Consider the following 6,412-nt stretch of genomic DNA (forward strand, 5'->3'; position numbering starts at 1 on the left):
ATTGGACGAAGTAACTTCGTTTTATTCATTTTTTTTAAACAACGAGTGAAGTTGTAGTACATGAAATAAAGGAAATGGGGCACGTGAGCAAGAGGGGTAATTTATAGCATGGTCTGGATGGGATTGTGAGTAGTATCTGCAGTTAAGAAGCGGCGAGTAAGGGAAATGTGCTGGTCATTCAGTACTAAGCCTGGGTTGATGGACATGTGTTTATTAATGAGCAGACACAGATGCTACTCGTTATCACATCCAGGTCTTGTCATAAATTACCCTCCTTACTTACATGCCACATTTCCTTTATTTCACGTACTATAATTTCTCTCGGCATATATTAATCTTTTTGATTTGCAAGCTCTTGTATTTTTTTCTGTGTTTGCAGTTACAATTATGGGACGCAGATTCCGCCTTTTATGCAATAACACTGTGTTTTCTGTTGTTATACAAACATGTTTTGGCACTTCTGTGCCATCATCAGTGTGTTTTGTTTATTGAAAACGTGATTTTACATTATATGGTTTTTCAATACCATGTGTATAGAGTCTTGCACTGACAGCTTGTCATGTTTTGTTATGACTCATCCTTCTTTTTGTGTGTTCTGAGAGCACTGCACACACATATTAATGTACTTTGTGTAATTTCGGTTTTACAAAAACATTTTCATTTCGCAAAAGGCGGTGAGCACTCCTGCAAAACCATATAATGTATAATCACTTCTCAGTTAACAAAACCCACTGATGATGGCACAGAGGTGCCGAAACACGTTTCGGTAACAAGAGAAAAAGCAGTGTTTTTGCATAAAAGGCGGAACCTATATTTATAATTAATTCCCTTGTCACGTTAAAAAAAAAGAAATTTAATTTTGTAAAATTACAACTGCTTCACTTACCTGCTTAATACAGTATCACTATTATATCTTATCTGTTTGTAATTTAGGGCTTATTAAAGACAGGATTATTTTGTTCAGCCACATCTTTGGAATATGTCATCAAAGTTCATTGTCCAACTATTTTCTTCCACGTACAACTGTTGTAATTTGTCTACAGTTCATTAGTTGATGTGCCACGTATTTTGTCTTAGTTAAACAATCTAACATCTCATTTACTCTGAAATGATCACTCTTGTTTTATTCCTAATTCTAACATTAAAATTTTTTATCTCTGGAAATTTAGATACCGTGTAGATGCACTAGTTTAAAATTTTTGATCTGACAAAATTTCTCTGCACCACACACCTTCGTACCTGATGATGGCGTAACAGTCGAAAACCAGTTCGTTTAACAAATAATATATACTGTAGAATATTACACCAGTGTTGTGTTTGTCTCATTCATAATGTATCAGATATTCTGCCAAGAACCGACAGAACAGTCAATCTATGCAAACCCAACCTTCTTTCAGAAAACAATGTGTAGCATTACTTATTGAACGTCTCTCTTGAAAAATTTTTTGACCTAGTGGTAGGAAGACTTGTGGGAAACATCTTGCTATTCAGCTAAACAAATTATCAGTAACGAAGGTTTGTGTTGGTACTTAGCTACCAGTCCGAGCGGCAGCGATAATTATCAAGTTGGCGAGGAGTTGGTGGACACTGACGCGAAGAAGCTAACCGCGTTCCGAGATCGTTAAGTGCTTCCTGGCGCCTCCCACAGATTTCCGCGGTACCGTTACGCACAAGGCTTCTGTAATAATTATAGCGAGCTACGTCTGCAAAACGGGCCACTTAAAGAGTGCAGCAGGAGGCCTGCTCGTAAACAGCGCGTGGGAACCCGGCCTCACGTAATGAGTGAGAACCAACTCCCAGCGAGAGAGAGAGAGAGAGAGAGAGAGAGAGAGAGAGAGAGAACTGCTCCAGCTGCTAAAGGCCACCACGTTCTCCGATCTTCTTTGCTGATAGCTACTAGACCATTGTTCCAGAGTACAGTGGCCAAACTGCTCGTCGCCTGCTCCTGCAAAGCCCTTGTCTTTTGACTCACGCTTGTCTTCATGGCTACGTTCGAAAACTGCGTTATATTAATAAGGTGAGGCGTTGGTTAACTATTTCAAATCTGTCTTTGCAACTGCCGTTGAAACTATAAGATGTAATAACCACAGTAAAGCAACAATTTTTTAATCTCAAGAAACAATCCGGAGGGCAAAGCAGTCAAACTGCTTCGAATGTTTGGCTGAGACACTGTGACATTTACGGCCCATATCAGCTCACATTTTGGCTCTGAGAACTATGGGACTCAAATCTGAGGTCATCAGTCCCCTAGAACTTAGAACTACTTAAACCTAACTAACCTAAGGACATCACACACATCCATGCCCGAGGCAGGATTCGAACGTGCGACCGTAGCAGCCGCGTGGTTCCGGACTAAAGCGCCTAGAACCGCTCGGCCACTCCGGCCGGCCAGCTCACATTTTATTAGATGTCGTGAAACAGTATAATAACGCCAACGCTGCTGTAAGCCAACACGAAGCGTGAGAACGAAGATACAAGTAGGAGCCGTGTGGTACTGGAGAGTGTAGAAAATGCGGTGGTTAGTCACACTACAAGGCTTGGCCGCAAACGCGTAAGTCTGGTTATTAATATTAACTGTTAAAATGTTTACACACGACTCCAACTAGACTGTCAACGTTATTCACACTGGTAACTCCAAAATCAAGCTCACTTTCATATAATGTTGGTAATGTTGTCAGCCATTGCCCGACTACATCGACCAATAAGACCTGTGCAGGCAGAGGCGAAATACCGAAGTTAGCTCCTCAGTCAGTCTACAGGATGTTTCAGAAAACCATTAACAAACTGACATGGCACATCAGGCACCCAACAAGGATAAGTAATCACACAGCAAGGGAGGGGGGGCGGTGGTGGGGGGGTGGGGGGGGGGGTCGCAAACGCTACGAGAGGGCGCTACGGTCACGAGAGGACGTTGCTACACAAACACGGGCGGAGTGCACGGAGACCGTCGCCATTCACGCCGTGGAAGCGTTTGGAGTGACAAGGCTAGCTACACGTACCCTGAAATGGCTGAGATGCATCTGATTTATGGCGCGGCCAGCTGCAGTGGACGAGAAGCCGTGCGATTGTATCGTGCGCAATATTCCGATAGAAAGGTGCCGTGCCGCACGTTATTGCCCACCCAACATCGCCGATTGTGCGAAACCGGCTCGTTGCATGTACCAAGATCCGGCCGCCAACGAACAACGCGGACCGTTGCGGCGGAAGAAAACGTCCTCGAAAGGGTGCAGCGTACGCCGTCATCAAGTACGCTAGATGTATCCCGTGCCATTGGTAACCCCCAACCCTCCGTTTGGTGCATTGTACACGACGCATGGCTGCATCCGTTTCATTTCCAACGCCTCCAGGAATTGCAACCGGGGGACTACGACAAGCGCATGGGATTTGCGCAGTGGTTTCTGCAGGAACCCGCTGCAAACCGAAGCTTCACAAGAAGTCCTCTTTACTGAGGAGGCTGCGTTCTCAATCAAGGGTGTGATGAACGTTCACAACCTGCATACGTGGGCGAATGTGAGCCCGCATGTTACACGTACGCTTGCGCCACGACGCAAATTTACCCTTAACATGTAGGCTGGCATTGTCAGAAACTCTTTGATTGGGCCGTATATTCTCCCGGACCGTCTTGACGGTCATACGTATCTGGGATTCCTACGGAAGATTTTGCCGGACATGATGAATAATGCTACATCTGCGGGCAACATTTCCCGGCCTCTGAATTGGTCATAGTGGGCCAGACGCAAGGACATCACAATCACCTAATCTGTCTCCAATCGATTTTTCCTGTGAGGGATATCTGAAGGGTCTTCCGTACGAAACACTTGTTACATCGGCTGAGGACCTATTGGGCTGGATTGTTGCGGCTGCAGGATGTCGTCGAGATACACCAGGTATCTTAGATAGGGTGCGCCGTTCAACGCAACGTCGATGCCGCGGGTGTCGCGATACATCTGGACAAAACTTTGAGCATTTCCTGCAGTGGGTGTCCATTTGTAGCACGTGGCTAAACAACTGCAACGCCATTTATTAGCCCCTCATGGCCTTTGTGACCACCGGTTCCTATGTGATTACTGATCTTTGTTGTATGCCCGATGTGCCACGTCAGTTTGTAAACGTCGTTTTGAATCACCTTGTAAAACTAACTTTCATGTCGACACCACGTATTCAACACAAGTAGATATTTTAGGTTGTTCAGATTGAGTTAAAGCTAGCCTCGGGAAACGTTTATGACTAAGTCTCAGACTAGATTTTGGAGAGGCAACACATACTAATGTGTGCTTCGACGATTTGAATTTCCACGTAAAAGCGATTTACTGATTAAAAGTGCCTCGGAGAAAGTTTGTATGCGGTCTCATGTGTGTGCGGCCAACGGCTTTGCAGCAGTGGTAACACCGGTTCCCGTCAGATCACCGATGTTAAACGCTGTCGGGCTGGGCTAGCACTTGGATGGGTGACCATTCGGTCTGCCTAGCGCTGTTGGCAAGCGGGGTGCACTCAGCCCTTGTGAGGAAAACTGAGGAGCTACTGTATTGAGTAGTTGCGGCTCCGGTCTCGGAAACTGGCACACGGCCGGGAGAGCGGTGTGCTGACCACATGCCTCTTCATATTCGCATCCAGTGACGCCTATGGGCTGAGGATCACACGGCGGCCGGTCGGTAGCGTTGTGCCTTCATGGCCTGTTCGGGAGGGGTTTTCGCATGTGTGCGACTTCGTATGATTATTAAAGTCGAAAAGTGTAGATTAGGATCCGCGAACTTAGGTTCAACTATTGGTGTCAGACTGGCTCAAAAAGACTACTTTTTCCTCATTTCTATTAAAGTAAGTTGACATCCTTCTATTTAGACTTTCATTGAAGTATTATTGAGACTTTCCTGCTTGCCATTCCATCAGTCACAGTCGATTGTATGCATGTTAGAATCTGCGATCGATGGAGAAGGAAACCAATAGAGACAGCGAGAAATCTTTACAAGACACGTGTTAAACAAACCTCTCCATGCTGAGCTAGAAAAACTGCAAGGATTTTGCAGGATCTTCTCATAAGAGTTGATTAACGTAGCCTCAACGTTCAACAATTCGCTCGGAAACGTTCCTTATATGTCATCCTAAATAATTATTTAGTCAGGTAGTGGGGTACAACAAGGAGCCGCTTTGACACAAAATTAAGTACTAAAAAAAAAAAAAAAAGCCTCAAACGAAAATTATATAAAATTCATCTCCACTTAGAATAAAAATAGTCCTTCTCGATTTGCTTCCGTCATGGAAAAAGTTGAATGCTGCACAAACATGGCTAAAGCGCAACAAAGAGCAGACCTCATAATGCGCAACACAAAACTTCAAAACATCAAAGATAAAAATATTCCTATTCAAAGATTGCCAATCTTATAATCAAAACACTAAGTATTAAAGATGGCTGTTTTCACTTAAGGCTGTGAAAAATAATTTTTATTATTTATTTATAGCGATAGTAATCTGAATTATTTCTCCAGGCAGAACTATCAAATGAAGACACGCACACAGTTCTAATTACAATCACTAGTCCAAACACCAATCGAGTACGAACGGAGCACGTAACAAACACATAATCAGATAAAAACCATGCCAGTGACATGTTTCCTAAATTTATTCTCGTCCCTCTTGATAATTGAAAACAAACATCACGTTGCCGCGTGGGATTAGCCGAGCGGTCTAGGGCGCTGCAGTCATGGACTGTGCGGCTGGTCCCGGCGAAGGTTCGAGTCCTCCCTCGGGCATGGGAGTGTGTGTTCGTCCTTAGGATAATTTAGGTTAAGTAGCGTGTAAGCTTAGGGACTGATGACCTTAGCAGTTGAGTCCCATAAGATTTCACACTCATTCGAACATTCAAACATCACGTTATCCAAATGGAAGCAGGGCCGTAAGAAGTGAAAAATTATTTTACTGCAGTGGTTTTTATGTACTTCTGTGTTTATTTCTGTATTCTGTGCACTTAATATTTCTGCCTCAAGATGAATAATAATACAATTTGCAATGTCAATAAATGAAAAATAACAATTTTTAATAGCCATAAGCGAAAACGACCATGTTTAATAAATGGATGAAGGCTGTGGACACATCCCACATGAAACTACTGTAAAGGTAAATCATAACGAAGAACAGGTCTTAAAAAAGATTTAAAACATTGCAAATGAGAGACAAATAGCTTTCATTAAATAATCACAGTATATTCTCAGTACAGAAGAAACAAGACGGAACATTTTAGTAGTCGCGAAGACGATTTTGATGAAATGCGTTAAATAATTATACTGGAGCTACAAACACTGACAACACAAATGAAGAATTTGTGTGAGATATCTGTGTAAAATAAGTGCCTTTTTCAAATGATTTCCACTTCATATTTTTATAGGATGAACGACTGAAGCCATGTTAGGATCGGTGA

General features: G+C 43.2%; 1 pseudogene; it reads left to right on the plus strand.

Annotated features, from left to right (window-relative positions):
- Nucleotides 1-4,361: 4,361 nt before the first annotated feature.
- LOC126482431 (5S ribosomal RNA) lies at nt 4,362-4,479 on the plus strand (annotated as a pseudogene).
- The last annotated feature ends 1,933 nt before the right edge of the window (nt 4,480-6,412 follow it).

Source organism: Schistocerca serialis, chromosome 5, assembly GCF_023864345.2.
Source record: "Schistocerca serialis cubense isolate TAMUIC-IGC-003099 chromosome 5, iqSchSeri2.2, whole genome shotgun sequence".
Taxonomy (NCBI): Eukaryota; Metazoa; Arthropoda; class Insecta; order Orthoptera; family Acrididae; genus Schistocerca; species Schistocerca serialis.